Source organism: Helianthus annuus, chromosome 10 (assembly GCF_002127325.2).
Source record: "Helianthus annuus cultivar XRQ/B chromosome 10, HanXRQr2.0-SUNRISE, whole genome shotgun sequence".
NCBI lineage: Eukaryota > Viridiplantae > Streptophyta > Magnoliopsida > Asterales > Asteraceae > Helianthus > Helianthus annuus.
The window spans coordinates 73,321,454-73,342,917 of NC_035442.2; the positions used below are offsets into that span (position 1 = coordinate 73,321,454).

Genomic DNA, 21,464 nt, shown 5'->3' on the forward strand with positions numbered 1-21,464 from the left:
CCGTAATCTGACTATCCCCCACCTCTGCCCAACAGAGAGGTGACCGGCATTTACGTCCGTACAATGCCTCGAATGGAGCGGCTTGAATGCTGGTGTGGTAACTGTTATTGTATGAAAACTCCACTAAAGGGAGGTGCTTTTCCCAGCCGTTTCCGAAATCGATGACACACGCTCGAAGCATGTCTTCTAGAGTTTGGATGGTTCGCTCAGACTGCCCATCCGTCTGAGGATGATATGCTGTGCTCATGTCTAAACGTGAGCCGAAGGATTTGTGCATCGCTTGCCATAGCTCTGACGTAAATCGTGCGTCGCGATCCAAAATAATGGATGTGGGCACTCCGTGCCTCGAAACAATTTCCTTGAGGTAAACGTCTGCGAGAGTGGAGAACTTATCCGTTTCCTTAATCGGTAGGAAGTGTGCAGACTTGGTGAGTCGATCAACTATGACCCATATGGTGTCGTTTCCCCGCTGGGATCTAGGTAAGCCTGTAACGAAGTCCATGGAAATTTCTTCCCATTTCCACTGTGGTATCCTGGGCTGCTGAAGTAGGCCAGCTGGTTTCTGATTTTTCAACCTTGACTCTCACACAGGTTAAGCATTTTCCAACGTACGTAGCGATGTGGGCCTTCATACTAGGCCACCAAGAAGTAGTGCTGATGTCGTGGTACCTTCTATCCGACCCTGGATGTACCGAATAGCGAGACTTGTGAGCTTCATCCATTACAAGTTCGCGTAAACCGCCATAAAGTGGGACCCAAATACGCCCCGTTACATAGTAAGCGCCGTCTTCCTTTTGTTCCATGCGTTGCCTTGAGCCGCGTAAGGCTTCAGCTTTGACGTTTTCGGGTTTCAGTGCTTCTAACTGAGCAGCTCGTATCTGTGCAGGAAGACTGGACTGAATAGTAAGCTGCAAGGCTCGTACGCGTCTAGGTAGAGTGTCTTTTCGACTGAGAGCGTCAGCCACAACATTGGCCTTGCCTGGATGGTACTTGATGGCGCATTCGTAATCATTAAGTAGTTCAACCCATCTCCGTTGACGCATATTCAAATCCTTTTGCTTAAGAATATGCTCGAGACTCCTGTGATCGGTGTAAATCGTGCACCTGGTACCGTACAGGTAGTGTCGCCATATCTTAAGCGCGAAAACAACAGCTCCCAGCTCTAAATCGTGCGTCGTATAATTCCGTTCATGAACCTTGAGTTGCCGAGAAGCGTAGGCTATCACTTTATCACGTTGCATCAACACACATCCAAGCCCCTGTATCGATGCGTCACAATAAACCACGAAGTCATCCGTGCCCTGGGGCAATGAGAGGATAGGTGCGCTGCATAGTCTATCCTTCAAGTACTGAAAAGCAGTTTCCTGCGTCTTAACCCATCTGTAAACGACACCTTTCTGTGTTAGCATAGTGAGCGGCTGCGCGATCTTGGAGAAGTCTTTGATAAACCGCCTGTATTATCCTGTCAAACCCAAGGATTGGCGTATTTCTGTTGGTGTACGCGGTGCTGGCTAATTCCTGATCGAATCTACCTTGGATGGATCGACATGGATCCCATCCCTGTTCACCACATGGCCTAAGAAGTGGACTTCATGAAACCAGAAGTCGCATTTTGAAAACTTGGCGTACAATTGATCCTTTCGAAGAAGTTCCAAGATAAGACGTAAGTGCTGCTCGTGTTCCTCCTGACTCTTGGAGTAGATCAGAATGGCGTCGATGAAGGCAATGACGAACTTGTCAAGGTAGGGTTTGCATACCCTGTTCATAAGATCCATGAAAAACTGCAAGCGAGCTCTGAATGCTGTCTTGGAGACGTCCTCATCCCGGACTCTCAGCTGATGATAACCAGACCTTAGATCAACCTTGGAGTGGTAACTCGACCTTTGCAACTGGTCGAATAAGTCGTCAATGCGCGAAAGAGGATAACGGTTCTTCGCTTTGACCTTGTTCAGTTCACGGTAATCAATGCACATCCTGAAAGTGCCATCTTTCTTTTTCACGAAAAGTACTGGAGCTCCCCAAGGCGATAAGCTTGGACGAATAAAACCCTTTTCCAAGAGCTCTTGTAGTTGCTTTGACAGTTCTTCCAGTTCGGTTGGAGCTAAACGATACGGTGCGCGAGCTATAGGTGCTGCTCCTGGAGCGAGCTCGATTTGATATTCGTCCTGATGATGCGGCGGTAGACTAGGTAAATCCTTGCGAGACACCTGAGGAAAGTCGCGTACAGCTGGATGGTGTTCCAACTTCTTTTCTTTGCATGGGATTTCTGCTTGCTGTTGCTGCTGGCGATACCGATTTGCAGGCCGTGGACTCCTGAATCCTTAGCTTCATGGCCCATCTTGAGACACCTCTGGAAACGTCCCTCGTTGCACTAACCACCGTGGTGTCTGTTGCATTAGTTACACATTGGGTGAATTCCCCGATATCCACCCTGCCCCTGACCACCAGAAGTTGGCTGACTCGGCTCTGGTGATCACTATTCTTGCGCTGCTGCTGTGCTTGAGACTGAACGGTAGCTGAACCCTTGCTGGAATACCCATCCCATTTCCGCTTGTTGTCACTAGGAGTAGTGGAAGTAGCAGGAGTGGTAGCGGTAGTAATAGCGCTGAGACAACTAGGCAGCCTGTTCTGTTCCACTGCCTGATCCGTGAGGCGATAAGTAAGACACTGAATGTCTTGAATGTTGTCGAGGTTAGCCGATGTAGCATGGCTCTGAATTTCTGAGGCTAGACCCTTGTGATACAATTCGATATGCTTGCTTGGAGGGTCCACCATGGTTGGACACAAGATGGCCAGTTCGTTCTATCGTTTCGTATATGCATCAACTTCTGACCCCGTCATTTTCAAATGGTAAAGCTCCACTTCCAACTTGTGGATGTCATCACGCGTGCAGTATTCCCTTTCAATGCGTTCTTTGAATTCGTTCCAGGGGGTGGCGTTAGCAGCTGCCAACCCGAGAATCTGTACTTGCGCGTTCCACCAGGTTAGCGCGATTCCTTCCAACGTACTAGTGGCGTACTTAACCCTGCGTGCCTCAGGGCATTCACACATCTCGAATACTGACTCGAGCTTCTCAACCCAATGGAGTAGTCCCACCGCTCCTTCTGTGCCACTGAATGTGCTTGGTCGACAGTCCATGAAGTTCTTGAATGTGCAGACAGGTTGCTGTGCGTTCTGACCCGTTGCGCGAGAAAGATAGGTCAAGGTTAAGCGCGAGAGTTGGGTCACGAGAGTAGGATCTAACGACCTAGGATAGGTTTGGAATAGCAGGTTATACCTCCTGCTGGTGCGGCTGCAAGCGCCGCAGCGACTTGTTCGTTAATGAGAGCCGTCAACTGGGCTTGTGTCATGTCAACACGTCCAGACATGATCGAACAGTAAAGGTAGCATAAGTATGAATGGTTCGCGAGTAGTACGATGACAGAAGAGTGTAAGCACGTATGTGTTCTCAAGCAATAACAAGTTGTGAGCAAGGTAATGTAAGCATACTACGAGCAAAGTTCTATGCAAATTCTAGCATGTAGGCAATAAACATAAACCTTATTACCTAGTATGTCGAGTCTTGCACGTGGAGCGAAGCGTCGTTGTGGATCGTTGAGAGCACTGTTCTGGTTATAGTTTGGTTTTAATAAAAACGTTTTCCCATATTAAAACCAAGTTCTCTATAACCAATGGCTCTGATACCAATCTACCATATGGTACATGTACATAATGCTTCATATGTTGTACGCACACTAGGTGTTTGATGAAATGCTCAAAAGAATAATATGTATAGTTTGTAAGGTGAATGTATGAGATTTAGTTGTACTAAATAAACGAATGAATGTGTTGTTATAGGCGTGAAAGAAAAGGTTCCAACACTGAGAAAACGGAAGGATCACAAGGCCGAGGTATGTTTCGTTGCATACAAGTCCTTGTTATATTTTCTATTTATATAATTTGATGTAAAACTATCCTTGTATAACAAATGCGACAAGTAGTAAGTAAGCGACAAATCCCTAGTGGATTTGGGTATGCTAACGAAAGTGGTGATAAGCTATGCATTTTGATCGATTGAAATTCAATTGTGTCAAGTAAAGATGAACGCCATCCGTTCTAACGGATAGCTTTGAATGCTATAAATAAGATGAAAGTTATAATCCGCTTTACGGATATAAGAAAGAGTAATGTTGAAAGCAAATAAACCCAATTAAACGGGTTGAATGTGTATGCTTAACTCTCGATGAGAGTGTTTATGCTAAACCCAATTAAACGGGTTGAATGTGTATGCTTATCTCTCGATGAGAGTGTTTATGCCAACCCAATTAAACGGGTCGAATGTGTATGCTTAACTCTCAATGAGAGTGTTTATGCCTAACCCAACTATTGGGGTAGTCGAATGCGTAAAAGTAAGAATGTTTTTGTATGGATAAAGCTAAAACGAAAGGTTATGATTTACTATGGTGATAACTAACCTTTTAAGATTTTGATTGTTAATGTAGGTAAAACACCTCTATAGGCGATTTGGAGATATGGAGCGAGCACATGTTCAAGCCTTATTATACCAAGCGCTTCCGCAAGTTTATATGCATGCTTTTGGGTCCATGTTTTTGTTACTTTGTTAAACCTTGTTAAAAGTTTTAGATTTGAAAACTTGTTGTTTTTGTTTGGGATGGTTTAATGTAAAAAGGGTCGTATGTGAACGTTGTCTATTATGGTAAAAAACAGGGGTCACGTCCGTTTTACGAACGGGTCATGCCCAATTTTTTGTAAAATTTTTCATTATGTGTTAAAGTTTGTATTTTGATGTCCGAAAAATCATCCTTTTGTGAGTAATCTAACATTATGGAAAAGCGGACCTTACAAGTTGAACATTTTCTTTATAAGTTTTACCGTTTCGATCATCATCATCTTTCATTGTGGATTTAAGCTTCTCAAATTTTTCAGTAATTTTACGGTTTTTAAGAACTAACTTTTCATTTTCTTGTCTAATCCTCTCATGATCAGTTTTATCATTTTCAATTTTGTTAGTTAGCTCTTTTATCCGTTCAGTTGAAGCTTTAACCATCTTGTCACGATCAAGAATTTGATTCTCAACGTTTCTGACCTTAGCTGTCAGATCCTCAACCTTCTTTCCGTTGAGATATGTGATCGTATTACAAAATTTGCGTTCTTTGATGCAATTTTTGCAATCAACATCCCCATTAACTTTCTTACCTGATTCAGTCGTTAACGTGTTTGAACTGACCTGGCTTTTAGACTCAGAGACGGATTTAGAATCTACCTCAATCGTCTTAGCTGCAAGCACCTTGTCAACCATCTTTCCGAGATTTTCAGCAGTCAATTCCTGAGTAGTGTCAATGATTCCAGTATCAACTTTCTTTGACTTCTCTATCTCTTCTTTCTCCTTCTTCTCTTTCTCTTTCTCGTCTCCAGTTCCCCACCATTTATTATGCCAATAATCATCTTCATCTTTTAACTCTTTGATTATGGCCTCTAGATCAAGAGTGTTGTGATCAATAGCAATGTTTCCATATGGGTCAAGATAACACTCCTTATCTGGATCCCATCTATTTGCTCTCTTTGCTTCCGAAAAGATACCAGATATTCTGATCATTCTGTTTGTGGCCAACAACCTTCTGTAATTGTACTTCTGTTCTTCATTTATGTTGTCTTTCCACGGAACAGGTTCATTCTTTGCCATGAATGCGTAACCAACCGCATCTTCCTCCGGTAGCAGTTCACTCCAGTCATAACCCTCATCATCATAAATCACCGCAAGAGCTCTAGATTTCTCTTTGTTCTCTTCAATCTACTTCATTCTTGGCGGCTCCGATTTGTTTTGATGATATATTGCCTTCTTGTAATAATCTTCCCTAAATGGGTTTTCAGACTCATCAGCATATGCGTTTCTGCATTCACGCTTGAAGTGACCTTTCTGCTTACACTTGAAGCATGTCACCTTGGACTTATGAAACCCCAACTTGGTAGATGGTCCACCAATTGACTTCCTGCCGGTTATTTCCATGAAACGCTAAGCTCGACGAACAACACTGGCCATGCACCACCTTATGTCGATTAGTTCCATTTCTTCAGGATCTATTTGATCATAGTCCTCTTTTGTAAGGTTAGTGTTGCCTATCTTCCCAGCTACAAGGCTTTCATAAGATTCCAATACTGACGCTAGGAAAACCATCTGCTGCTTAGCCGACTCCTCGCTAAAATTCTGAGCATTCTTCATGTCTACAGCGATGTTGCAGTGAAACAAATTCTTTGCATCAGACTGGTTTGAATTTGATGATGATCCATTGTGATAACCACTGTGATATCCACTGCTTTGACTCCTATGACTTTCTTTGCTCGTTGTGGAGACATTCTCAGCAGAAAACGCAATTTTGGGAGAATTGTTCTTTGGCATCATGCTCTTTGGATAATACAAATCCAAGTTCTGCTGGTACGATGAGTGATTAACTTTATGTGTCTTCTTCAATTCCAACTCGTGACTCTCGAGTTTCTCAATCAGCAAATCTACAGTCAACACTTCTGGCTCTTTGATAGTATTCTTCAGCATCATCGCATAATATTGCCAATCCATCTCGTCTGGCAATGAATCGAACAATTTGTCTACTAGCTCATCTTCAGGATACTTAATTCCATGTCTAGCTAGTTCCAGCTTTAGATGCCCAAACCTCTCGATCATTTTTGAAACTGATTCATTCTTTAAACACCCGAACAAATCAAATTCTTTCCTAAGAAGTTTCTTTTTGTTTTTCACGATTTCAGTACTTCCTAAACATTTCTTTTCTAACTTTTTCCAGAGATCTTTTGCACTAGAATATTCGATCAGAGAGATTATATCTTCACGAACAGATTGAAACAACAATGCTACACATTTCTGCTCAGCAACAAACGACTCGATCTCATCAGATGTTGATAAAGTTTCACCCTCTTTGCCTCCATTATCGTATCCATTTTTGATACTCTTCCAACTCGGAAATGCAAAAGCCATCAACCAATCTTTGAATTTCTTTGCCCACCGACTATACTCCTCGATAGCCATCAACTTCGGTGGTTTGTTGTAAGTTCCGAAAGCACTTTCAACTTCCAAAGAATCCGATAACTTCTTCTTGGCATTTGGCGGGTTCTCATTGTTGTTGCTTGTAGATGTATAGTATCCCGAATTTCCAGCAAATGCGTACATGTCACTAAACGGGTTCAAGAAAATGTCATCCATCTTGAATGTACCTACAAAATCAGCAAACACTTAGAAAAATTTTCAAAATTTTGAAAAATGTACACTCGAGCGAAATTACTGATAAGCGAAATCAGACAATTAAGTTCCTTAAGAGTGAAATCAGAATGTATCTAAAAGCGAAATCATAAACTTTATGTCCTTAAAAGCGAAATTAGGAATTATATGTTCCTATGAGCGAAATTATGATGTATCTACGAGCGAAATCACTGAATTTTATGTCCTTATTAGCGAAATCAATCAATTACAATTCGATGTCCTTAAAAGCGAAATCAGGTTTTAGCTAATTTTTACCATTTTTAAGCCGTATTTTAACCTGATTCTTTCTAGGGTTTGTTAAATGTATGTTTTACACGTTATACTCGAAATTCAGTCCATTTCAACCGTAGGAACTAGTTCAAATCAGAAAAGTATGAGAAGAAGTGAGTAGAAGTAAGAGAATATGGTAGAATCAAGCTGTAGTAGTATGAACTCCTCGTCCTGAGCTCTGATACCACTTGTTGGACCGTTCTATGACCCGAAAAGTCAGATCATCTTTGCATACAAAGGCGGAATCAATGTAGACAAAGTAACAACAGTTCCTTTTAATTTCCTTCTTTATAAACACTTTCTGAGTCGTTTTTCAAGAATTCTGACAAAAATCCGGCAGCACCTCGACTCTGATTTCGCTCAACTGATTCATAAGTGAAATCACATCATGGTATTTATAAGCCTATGATTTCGCTCCAACGACATGACACATGAGCAAAACCTCTCACTAAACCTAAGAGCGAAACCCCTAAAAACCCTATAAGCGAAATCATCTCTAACCTGTACATATGAGCGAAATTAACAAGTTAAGCCATATTTTGACTTTCAAGCTCCAATCTAACCTATCTTGACCTAAGACTCAATACAAACGTAGTCAACAGACATTTCATGCACCAACATATAACCTCTGCTGATGAAGCAAAATGTATGATGAACCTAAGTTCTGCTATGGACCAACAGATATTACACAATTGAACAAAAGATTTATAATATAAGATGTTTAATAGATGATGATCAACAACTCATATAGTCTGTTGAATCACCCTATAACAGTGCTTAACCTTTAACAGATCTTTAACACTGCTTAGGGGTTAACAGATGTTAGCACACTATAACAGTGCTTAGCCTCTAACAGATGCTAATGTATCTCAGACCCCAACAATTTTCATTCATCAATCTTACAATAATATATAACCTACTACTTATCCAGTCCATCAATATCACCAAACATGTATAATAAAGGTTAACCTTACTTGATATTCAACCAATAGACATTACATAACATATTCATCATTGTAGCCATTACGAACAAAACTTTTAACCACAGTTTGTTAAAACAACAGTTAACAGACATAAATAAAAACCACAAGGATTCTTCAAAAATAAGTGGTTTCTACTTATCTCTCATACCAATTCTTTTTTCATAAGCATCTAATTGTTAACCTTAGTCAGCTTCTTCTGGGTTCTTCTCACATTAGTGGATAGCTCACCAACGTTGGCAACATCAGCATCTTGAGCCATCCACTTTCCATTCTGACTTGATCCAGAATCCTTTTCAACTTCAACGACTGAAGAGTCGGCCGTAACAGAGACAACATCCTTCCAACAGATCACAAAACAACTATTGATCTCATTTAATAAAATAAGGAACTCTTTTTAAACGTACTAAACATACTATAAAAATAAATACTCACCCTTGAAGTTCGTTCAGCAGACACCTGAGAAGAGTCTGAAAGGTTAACGTCTTTAACGTCAGCTACCTCTTGAGTACCTAAAGGATCATAATATATGATATCATATAAAAAGTACACAATCCAGTGTTTAAAACTCAAAAGAAAAATAAATAGATTGAAAGAGTAATTTTATATGCTACCTCATCAGTATTTTCATCACTATTACCATCTCCACCAACCAACTCAGCAATTATTACTGGATCCTCAGTTGTTTTTTGCACAGTATAAACACGATAGTCATTTTTAAGATTGAACTCTGAAACATCAATCTTAAAAGCAGCCTTCTTATCAACCAATCGAAATATCTCATGAGGGAATCCAATATCATTGGCCTTAACCTGCCTCTCTCTTATGTCACTCGCCACTAATCCAAGAAGCTTCTAAACATCTCTATCAAACATAACAAAAGAAACACTACCACTCTCATCCTGCACCCGCACTTGTACCTTGAACCTGAAATATACACAACTAACTAAGTAAACTGCAAAACTATATTCAAATATGAGTCTTAGAATGTTACTTATATAAATATAACTCTAAATAATCATCATTGCTTACTTTATGGTGATCGATGTACATTCAGTGTGACATCTAATACAAACCAAAGAAGTTGCAGGCAATCGAAGAATATCATCTGAAACATTCTCAACATTCTGCAAGTATTCACTTTTACCCATCACCTTCTTGAAACACTTACGACAGGCAGCATAAAGCCAACCATACTCTTCTTACACAATCTTAATTGTTGCAACCACAACACAAGACATTTCCTGTAAAAACACAACACACTTCGTGTAGAAACACGCAGGTGACAAACCAAACAAATGACCAAACTATATACAAAGAAGTGAAACCTTTTCTATCTCGCTAATCTCATCAACATGTTTCTTCACACCTTCAGTTACAAATTCTTTATGTAATGGAAAAATACTCTGAGACGATAGTATTGTCTGAGAAGTAGAACTACTCCCTTGTCCAAACTTCAATATATGCCTTTTGAATACCACAAATGATTAGAATTAGTATACAAATGACATGAAACCAAGTATTTGACTTTACCATCTATATATAATAGAAATTATATTAACAATTACCTCACCCTTAGTTCATCAACTTCATCAATTTCTTGATTCAGAAAAATACGTGTTGCAAACTTGTCACTTTGAACAGTATATTCACCTACACGGAAAAGTATATAGATATTCAATGTATACCTGTCTTTATATTGCCAGAAATAAACAGTATAGTTATGATTTGTAGAAAGTAACAAAAATACCTTTCCATTCCTTACACTTTCCATGCTGTATAACAGCCATCACATGCTCATGAGGTGGGACTTTAGAAATGAAGTCCTTAATCTGCAGAGCATAATCATTCCACACAGTACACCGCAAAACCTTACCACTACATGAAAAGAATATTCATATCAAAACAACATTGAATGAATAAAAACAGAAAATAAATCAGGAAAACTATAACATTTATTAAAGTAGCAAATGGTTTCAATTTCAGTACTATATTCACTAAGAATAAACTGTAGACCTCATTTATTACCATGATTCAGCGTTACATACAAACAATATAAACCTCATTTATTACCATTACATGATCCCACATTAAATACAAACATTCTTCATCTTATTTATTAACATCATTAAATACATTTTATGATCACTACATGACTGAACAAATAAACAACAACTTACTCCAAATCTTCAATATCGAAATTCATCTTCTTAGTCTCCTTTGGAGGTCGATCAAAGATTTCAAGATCTCCACAAGAAATCACAGATCCAACAACATCTACATGATCATATTATACAATAATATAAGTAAAACTCTCTAATATTATACAAGCAAGATATGATTACAAAAATATACATTACCAACACTCAAAGCGTTTAATGCCTCTCTTTGAAGAATATCTTCATAAGCTCTGAAATTGAAACCATACTCAACACCTTGCCAATCTCTCACACGAGTAACAGTTGTGCATCTATAAAAGTTGATTTTATAAGGCTGCACTACTACTTTATATAAATCTTTATTCTCACCAACACCAAACTTCGAAAGAATCACAACAGCATCTTCTTGCAGCTGCCCATCAAAAACAGGTAGCAGATGACTCTTAATACCTCCTTGAATCTTAGCACCTTGAAGAACATTTAAAGAAATTATGTTTTTAGCATACAACACTACATTTTCTAAAATAAAATGGAAAAGCAGAGATATAAATTACCTTCTCATCAATGAAGATGATCTCCATTTTGTAACCCTGATTCCATTTTCGTATAATTCTCGCCTTCATGTTCCACATATCCTTAGCAGGATTCAAATCGTTAACAATACTAAGATTATTACTGTCAACTGATATTGACATGCTTCTAACTCGGAATTCGGGTTGTGATTAAATTTCAAATTTCAAATCAGAGAAGATGAAAGCGTGATGAAATATGAAGAGGGAAATGAGAAGAAAAACCTTATATAAGAAGGATGATTGACAAGAGTTTGAATCTGAGTGACATGCATTAATTGCTAATTACTTATTCCCATGCATATTTAAATTTGAATTTCTCGGTAATTAGCGTTAAACATCTGCTGATCTAAAAGTATTACAGAAGATAACAACATCTGCTGCTGCTAAGTATACATTTGCCAAAGGAACCAGCTGCTACTTTCTCGTAGATGGGCAGTGGTTGCCCTTTAGAATATGGGTCAGACCTTTAAAATTTGAAAATACACAAGGCAGTGGTTTGATGTGGGCCAACTTTGAATTTTAAAATCTTTTAATATTAGGCTTTATGATGTAATAATGAGATAAGAAAAGCCTTGTTGGACACCCTCTCCTGCTGACACATCAGCTTTTCTTAAGTCACTTGGATTTCTCCTTTTATAGAACGTATAGATATATGTAGATGTGGTTGGAGGTTAAGATAAAAAAAAACAAAAACAAAACCAAATCAGCCATAAGGGACTTGCGGCCGGAGCTGTCCTTCATCTTTTTATTATTATTACTAGTGCTAATACCCGCGAATTTCACGGTGTTAAGAAATGATATGTTTGTACTTTTGGTAACAGTTTTAACCTTTCATACTTTTAACTCTTAAAAACGCCACATATAAAAAATAGTTTAATAAACCCTAATTTATGAAATCGAGTTAGATGAACATATAATCAATATATGATAAAACCCAATTTACGTAATTGAGCTAGATGAATATATGACCAACAAATGGTTATAATCTTTTTATATAGATGCAAAAGAAAGTTAGCGACGTACAGTTACATATCACTCTCCACCTTCTCCCTTGTAGTATACTTTAAAAACACCATGAGTACCACCTATTTTCCAACATTCATGCTACCTATAACTTTAAAAGACGGCCTTTAACATAAATATGATAGATAAAAAATAAACAAAAACTCCTATGAACGACCATAGTTGCAGCGTTTCTTATTTGTCTGCTAAAATTTTACTCTTTTTATTAGTCAAGCACAACCAATATTCCACACCAAAACATAAGATTTACATTAAGATTATATTTGAGTTTTGACTTATGAGACTTTAGCCCAAGGCAACTACATCTCCAGCCATTAATCTTTTACATGCCAAAATAATATTTTTTTTTGTGTACATTCATTTTTTAATACAAATAACTAATCATTTCATCACATTCTCTACACATATGTATTTAATTTCCTACTCCTATTAACAAGTAGTGCTAATACCCGCGAACCTCGCGGGTTGGACAAAATAATACGTCTTGTTGGTTTGAGTTTTAAATATGAAGCAACCCTATCTCTGAAATAAGATAAGCGTAAAATGACGGGAGATTTATAAAGTTAAATTCATAAATGAGAACCTCAAATATTTGGTAAAATAACAAGGATTTGTTGAAAAAGAGATATGCAACTACAAACTCAAATTCACAACTATTTTGCAGCTATATAAGCAAATCTTAACAACGGGCTATACAAACATTCACTAATGCTGGAATGTCCAAGTTGCCTACTTGTAACACTTGTTACCATCCAAACAATAACTGTGACAACTCGAACTTTAGACTTGCTGTGATGTAACGTTACGTGCTTATGTGATATTTTCGGACTAATGAATGTTATGATATTATGTGCTTTTTATGTGTGTGTGTTATGTTTATCTTTATCGAGCCAAACCCGATCCGCACAACACTACAAACCGGCCACACAAAGCCCTTTGGGCCACACCTTGTACGCGGACCATTAGACAACCGAGTGGGCTCGGCCCACTCCCCACTCGCAACCACTATACCAAAACTAAGGGTCTTGTTTTCCTCTCATTTGTTACAACACAAGAACACACACACAAACCCTAGAAGCTTTGCTCTCCCTCTCTCGTTTACTTGGAACCCGACGGCGAACAACACTTCTCGGCTCACCCTCTCTTTGATTTCAACCGGTTAGTGTACATTGTTATTTGATTGTATTTGATGATTTTATATGATTCTTGAACATTACATGATGTAATTCGGATGATGATAGTATGGTTGATTGGGATAGAACCGGTTTACATGTGTGCTTTGTTATAAATCAAATGTTAATATGTGTTTCGGATTGTTAACATGTTCATACGGATCGGATGAAACTCGATGAAATCTGTTGTTATGCTATAGGATTCGGATGTTAACTTGTGGATATGCTAAGTTTTGGGCTAGGTAATTAGTCACGGTTACATGTTCATAGAAATAGATTATTGTTCATATGAATGCAGTTCACGTTTTTGATGTTCTTGAATTGTTATGAATATGCATGAAATCTGAATTAACTGATGATAAATTTCTGTGATCGATCTGATTTCGAAACTGCCGTAGATGTTTGCTAGAATCACGGAATAGTCAATGCAGGAATTATGGAAACCAGTTACACACGCGGTTGCGACTCGGCATCACTCGTTGCGAGTCGGAACCCCACTCGAGACCACGAACAGCACAAGCCGGAACCACGGTTGCGAGTCCCGTTGCGACTCGTAACCAGGCCATGATGAACCGAGATCACCATTTCGACTCGCAACCAGCAGTTGCAACTCGTAATCTCCGGTTGCGACTCGAGATCTCCGTTGCGACTCGAGACCACCCTTTACACGCACACCGTTGGGCCTTCACTGTCACGGGCCCAATCTATTGAGCCCAACGATTTGAATTGTGGACTGTTTATTAATGGACTTGTATGTGTTTGCTATTTGGGCCGATTGAGAATCTGGATTGTTTTGTTATTGGGCTGCTTATGTCATTGGGCCGGGTATGAATGGACTTAGAACAATTGGATCCTCACATGCTATGTCTTATCTGTTTACGTGCGTACATGGTTGCCATGACTATACGTGATTACTATATACGTGCTATATACGAACCTGACTCGTATAATAACCATGATAGGACGTGAGTGATCATTTACTTGCTACTTGTACTTTCTGTGTATCTGCCGAGCAAACCAAGGTGAGTTCACACAGCCAAGGCATGGGATTCCCGGGTTGGGAATTGGGTTGGATATGTTGAATTTGGAATGATTACTCGTACTTACGCATATACCAGACTATAGACCATCGTCCTCAGGTTAGTCAGGACACGTTACGTAAAGCCTACGTAACCCAGTATATTTGCCATATGTCTCCCGGGTCGGGAGGACACGTTACGTAAAGCCTACGTAACCCAATACCATTCACTGGCTTCCAGGTCGGAAGGCCACGCTGCGTAAAGCCTACGTAGCCCCCACGCGTACCACTGTCCTCGGGGAAGGGCACGTCACGTAAAGCCTACGTGACCCTGTACGTTTTCCTGTTCTCGGTAAAGAAGAACACATGGTCGGAAGTTAGTCTAGTAAGTACCGTTAATGAGAAGCCCTCATTAACCAGGATGAACATGGGAAGCCCCCACCTTTAGTACACACTAGTATGGGAAGCCCCCACTAGCTATACTTATGCATGTTATGAACTTACTTTCTGTGAACTCGCTCAACTAGTTTGTTGATTATTTGCTGCATGCCTTGCAGGACCTTAGGTATACTTGGAGCTTGCACAGGGAAGAGCAGGTCGTTGTGGGCAGATGGATCGTAATGATGTTGAACTCATAACTTGTAAAAACTATTTGGATTTACTTTACTATGCTTCCGCTACTTAAAACAGTGTTTGGTTTTTGAAACATCAATCATGTCATGGTGACTTATATTAACTACTTCTATTATTAATTGCTATGGTTTGATATGATTGATGGCTTGATCCTGGTCAGTCACGCTCCCGAGCGGTGGTATTCCGCGGGTGGATTTTGGGGGTGTGACAGATTGGTATCAGAGCCATTGGTTATAGAGAACTTGGTTTTAATATGGGGAAAACGTTTTATTAAAACCGGACTATAACCGGAACAGTGCTCTCAACGATCCACAACGACGCTTCGCTCCACGTGCAAGACTCGACATCTTAGGTAATAAGGTTTATGTTTATTGCCTGTTTGCTAGAACTGTTTAGAACTTTGCTCGCATTACGCTTAGATACACATGCTTTGATTTCATGAGAACACCTATATGCCTACGCTTTTCTGTCATCGCCCTACTCGCGAACCATTCTTATGTATGCTACTTGTTACTATGAAGATCAATGGCCGCACGAATTAACATGACTCAAGCCCAGCTAGAGGCTCTCATTGCTGCGGCAGTTGCAGCCGCCCAAGCAGGTCAACCCGCTCAGCAGCAGCCTGGGTGCACCTTCAAGAACTTCATGGAATGTCGTCCTAGCTCGTTTAGTGGCACAGAGGGAGCAGTTGGACTCCTCCACTGGTTTGAAAAGCTCGAGTCGGTTTTCGAAATGTGCGAATGCCCTGAGGCTCGCAGGGTGAAGTTCGCCACTGGCACACTTGAAGGGATTGCGCTCACTTGGTGGAACGCACAAGTGCAGATCTTAGGGTTGGCAGCTGCTAACGCCACCCCATGGAACGACTTTAAGGAACTCATCAAGCGTGAGTATTGCACGCGGGAAGACATACACAAGCTGGAAGATGAGCTTTATAACTTGAAAATGGTTGGATCGGAAATCGAAGCGTATACCAAACGGTCCAATGAGCTGGCCGTTCTGTGTCCAACTATGGTGGACCCTCCATACAAGCGCATTGAGTTGTATCTCAAGGGATTGGCGCCAGAAATTCAGAGCCACGTGACGTCGGCTAATCTCGAAAACATTCAGGAAATACAGCGTCTCGCTCACCGTATCACCGATCAGGCAGTGGAACAGAATAGATTGCCCAAGCGTGTTAATGCTACTGCTAATGTCACTACCTCAGTTACTCCTGCTACATCTGGTGACAGTAAAAGAAAATGGGATGGGGATTCCAGCAAAGGTTCAGCGACCGTTCAGCCACAAGCTCAGCAACAGAAAATCGACCACTATCAGAGTCCCAGTCAGCAATCCTCTGGTGGTCACAGACAGAGGAGATATCAGGGTAGTCAACCCAGGTGCCACAACTGCAACAGGCATCACCACGGCCCATGTAACAAGGGTCGCTGTCAAAGGTGCCTTAAGATGGGTCACGAGGCCAAAGACTGTAGGAGTCCACGGCCTGCGAATCAGAATCAGCAGCCTCAGCAACCAGCTCCACAGAACCAGCAGCAGCAACAGCAGCCACAGCGTGGAAACCGGGGGTGTTTCCAGTGTGGGGCTGAAGGTCATTTCAAACGCGATTGTCCTCAGTTAAACCAGAACCGCAACAACAATAACAACCAGGGCAACGGGAACAACAACGGTGGAAACAACAACAACAACGGCAATGAAGCTCGTGGTCGTGCTTTTGTGCTAGGTCGAGGTGACGCAGTGAACGATCCCAACGTTGTTATGGGTAAGTTTCTCCTCGACAATATTTATGTTACTGTTTTGTTTGATTCGGGTGCGGATACAAGCTATATGTCTGTGAAAATGTGTCAACTGCTAAAACGTGCACCAACACTTTTACCCACCAAACATGTAGTAGAGTTAGCTAACGGTAAAAGTCTAGAAGCCACGCACGTAGTTCAGGGTTGTAATCTTATCCTAGCCGGTCAAGCCTTCTCTATTGATCTCATTCCCATAGTTTTGGGTAGCTTCGACGTCGTGATTGGGATGGATTGGCTTTCCCAACACCAGGCAGAAATCTTATGCAGCGAAAAGGTTATTCGCATTCCTCGTTCTGGTCAGGAACCTCTAGAAGTTCAAGGCGACAAGAGTGGTGCAGTGGTGGGCATCATCTCTTTCTTGAAGGCTCAGAAATGCTTACGTAAGGGTCACACAGCCATTTTGGCTCTCGTTACAGACGCATCAACAAAGGAAAAGAAATTGGAGGATATTCCGATTGTGCGTGATTACCCTCAGGTGTTTCCTGAAGACTTACCTGGCTTACCGCCTCATCGTCAGGTCGAATTCCAGATCGAGCTCGCTCCAGGAGCAGCACCCATAGCTCGCGCACCATATCGTCTAGCTCCATCGGAATTGGAGGAATTGTCAAAGCAACTGCAGGAACTCTTGGAAAAGGGTTTCATTCGTCCAAGCTCTTCGCCTTGGGGAGCTCCAGTACTTTTCGTGAAAAAGAAAGACGGTACGTTCAGGATGTGCATCGACTACCGTGAACTCAACAAGGTGACGGTGAAGAACCGTTATCCTCTTCCACGCATAGACGACTTATTCGACCAATTGCAAGGGTCGTGTTACTACTCGAAGATAGACTTGAGGTCTGGGTACCATCAGTTGAGAGTCCGGGATGAGGACGTCTCCAAGACAGCCTTCAGAACTCGTTACGGTCACTACGAGTTTCTCGTCATGCCATTCGGGTTAACGAACGCGCCTGCGGTATTTATGGATCTTATGAACAAGGTGTGCAAACCCTATCTCGACAAGTTCGTCATTGTGTTCATCGACGACATCCTGATTTACTCCAAGAGTCAGGAGGAGCACGAGCAGCATCTTCGCCTGATTTTGGAACTCCTTCGGAAGGAACAGCTGTACGCTAAGTTTTCTAAATGCGACTTCTGGCTTCGTGAAGTCCACTTCTTAGGCCACGTGGTGAACAAGGATGGGATCCATGTCGATCCATCCAAGGTAGATTCGATCAGGAACTGGCCTGCACCGCGTACACCGACAGAAATACGCCAATTCTTGGGTCTGGCAGGTTACTACAGACGGTTTATCAGGGATTTCTCGAAGATTGCTCAGCCGCTTACGTTACTGACACAGAAGGGTGTTACCTATCGCTGGGGAGAGCCCCAGGAGACTGCTTTTCAGCACCTAAAGGATAGACTTTGCAGTGCACCTATCCTCTCATTGCCAGAGGGCACAGATGACTTCGTGGTTTATTGTGATGCATCCATTCGGGGACTGGGATGTGTGTTAATGCAGCGCGACAAGGTTATTGCTTACGCCTCTCGTCAACTCAAGATTCATGAACGCAACTACACGACGCACGATTTAGAGCTGGGAGCTGTTGTTTTCGCGCTTAAGATATGGCGACACTACCTGTACGGTACCAGGTGCACGATTTACACCGATCACAGGAGTCTCGAGCATATCCTTAAGCAGAAGGATTTGAACATGCGTCAACGGCGATGGGTCGAATTACTAAACGATTATGAATGCGCTATCAAGTACCATCCAGGCAAAGCCAATGTTGTGGCTGATGCCCTTAGTCGAAAAGACACTTTGCCACGGCGCGTGCGAGCGCTACAGCTTACGATTCAGTCTAGCCTTCCTGCTCAGATACGAGCTGTTCAGACAGAAGCACTGAAGCCCGAAAACGTCAAGGCTGAAGCCTTACGCGGCTCACGACAACAAATGGAACAGAAGGAAGACGGCGCCTATTACGTAACGGGCCGGATTTGGGTCCCACTTTATGGCGGTTTACGCGAACTTGTTATGGATGAAGCTCACAAGTCTCGCTACTCGGTACATCCAGGGTCGGATAAAATGTACCACGACATCAGCACTACTTATTGGTGGCCTAGTATGAAGGCCCACATTGCTACGTACGTTGGAAAGTGCTTGACCTGTGCGAGAGTCAAGGTCGAATATCAGAAACCAGCTGGCCTACTTCAGCAGCCTAAGATACCTCAGTGGAAGTGGGAAGAAATTTCCATGGATTTCGTTACAGGCCTACCTAGATCCCAGCGTGGGAACGATACGATATGGGTCATAGTTGATCGACTCACCAAGTCTGCACACTTCCTGCCGATTAAGGAAACGGATAAGTTCTCCACTCTCGCAGACGTATATCTTAAAGAAGTTGTCTCGAGGCACGGGGTGCCCACATCTATCATTTCGGATCGCGATGCACGATTCACGTCAGAACTTTGGCAAGCAATGCATAAATCTTTCGGCTCACGATTACACATGAGCACAGCATACCACCCTCAGACGGATGGGCAGTCTGAGCGTACGATCCAAACTCTCGAAGACATGCTTCGGGCATGCGTTATCGATTTCGGCAACGGCTGGGAAAAGCACCTCCCTTTGGTGGAGTTTTCTTACAATAACAGTTACCATACCAGCATTCAAGCCGCTCCATTCGAGGCATTGTACGGGCGTAAATGCCGGTCACCTCTCTGTTGGGCAGAGGTGGGAGATAGTCAGATCACGGGTCCAGAGATTGTTGTGGACGCCACAGAAAAGATTGCACAAATACGACAACGCATGGCGGCAGCACGCGACCGTCAGAAAGCCTACGCGGATAAGCGTAGAAAGCCATTGGAATTTGAGGTCGGGGACCGGGTTTTATTGAAAGTCTCACCCTGGAAGGGTGTGGTTCGTTTTGGCAAACGGGGTAAACTGAATCCGCGGTACGTCGGACCATTCGAAATCATAGAAAAGATTGGCAAGGTAGCCTACAAGTTGAAACTACCAGCTGAACTCGGGGCAGTTCACAATGTCTTTCATGTATCGAACTTAAAGAAGTGCCTATCAGACGAAACACTCATCATTCCTTTTAAGGAACTCACTATCGACGAGCGGTTGCAGTTCGTCGAGGAACCAGTTGAAATCACGGACCGGGATGTGAAGGTCCTCAAACACAAGAGAATCCCTCTTGTCCGAGTTCGTTGGAACTCCAAACGTGGCCCAGAGTACACCTGGGAACGCGAAGACAGGATGACAGAAAAGTACCCCCAGTTATTCGGGAACAAGGCAACCACTACTGAGGCTGAAGCTACTACTTCGGAATTTCGGGACGAAATTCCAGATCAACGGGGGGAGGATGTGACACCCCAGGAAAATCAGTGAACAGTACAGTTTACCTAGCTTCCTCAGTGAGTGCATACCAAATTTCGGGACGAAATTTCCAATTGGTTGGGGATAATGTGACAACTCGAACTTTAGACTTGCTGTGATGTAACGTTACGTGCTTATGTGATATTTTCGGACTAATGAATGTTATGATATTATGTGCTTTTTATGTGTGTGTGTTATGTTTATCTTTATCGAGCCAAACCCGATCCGCACAACACTACAAACCGGCCACACAAAGCCCTTTGGGCCACACCTTGTACGCGGACCATTAGACAACCGAGTGGGCTCGGCCCACTCCCCACTCGCAACCACTATACCAAAACTAAGGGTCTTGTTTTCCTCTCATTTGTTACAACACAAGAACACACACACAAACCCTAGAAGCTTTGCTCTCCCTCTCTCGTTTACTTGGAACCCGACGGCGAACAACACTTCTCGGCTCACCCTCTCTTTGATTTCAACCGGTTAGTGTACATTGTTATTTGATTGTATTTGATGATTTTATATGATTCTTGAACATTACATGATGTAATTCGGATGATGATAGTATGGTTGATTGGGATAGAACCGGTTTACATGTGTGCTTTGTTATAAATCAAATGTTAATATGTGTTTCGGATTGTTAACATGTTCATACGGATCGGATGAAACTCGATGAAATCTGTTGTTATGCTATAGGATTCGGATGTTAACTTGTGGATATGCTAAGTTTTGGGCTAGGTAATTAGTCACGGTTACATGTTCATAGAAATAGATTATTGTTCATATGAATGCAGTTCACGTTTTTGATGTTCTTGAATTGTTATGAATATGCATGAAATCTGAATTAACTGATGATAAATTTCTGTGATCGATCTGATTTCGAAACTGCCGTAGATGTTTGCTAGAATCACGGAATAGTCAATGCAGGAATTATGGAAACCAGTTACACACGCGGTTGCGACTCGGCATCACTCGTTGCGAGTCGGAACCCCACTCGAGACCACGAACAGCACAAGCCGGAACCACGGTTGCGAGTCCCGTTGCGACTCGTAACCAGGCCATGATGAACCGAGATCACCATTTCGACTCGCAACCAGCAGTTGCAACTCGTAATCTCCGGTTGCGACTCGAGATCTCCGTTGCGACTCGAGACCACCCTTTACACGCACACCGTTGGGCCTTCACTGTCACGGGCCCAATCTATTGAGCCCAACGATTTGAA

At 41.8% G+C, this 21,464-nt stretch overlaps 1 long non-coding RNA gene across 1 annotated transcript; it reads right to left on the minus strand.

Moving 5' to 3' along the window:
• Nucleotides 1–10,097: 10,097 nt before the first annotated feature.
• LOC118483000 lies at nt 10,098–10,754 on the minus strand. The gene is made up of 3 exons (XR_004869437.1): nt 10,701–10,754; nt 10,271–10,398; nt 10,098–10,173 (listed from the first exon to the last, which is right to left on the minus strand). It is a non-coding gene; the product is annotated as an uncharacterized LOC118483000 (long non-coding RNA).
• Nucleotides 10,755–21,464: the final 10,710 nt, after the last annotated feature.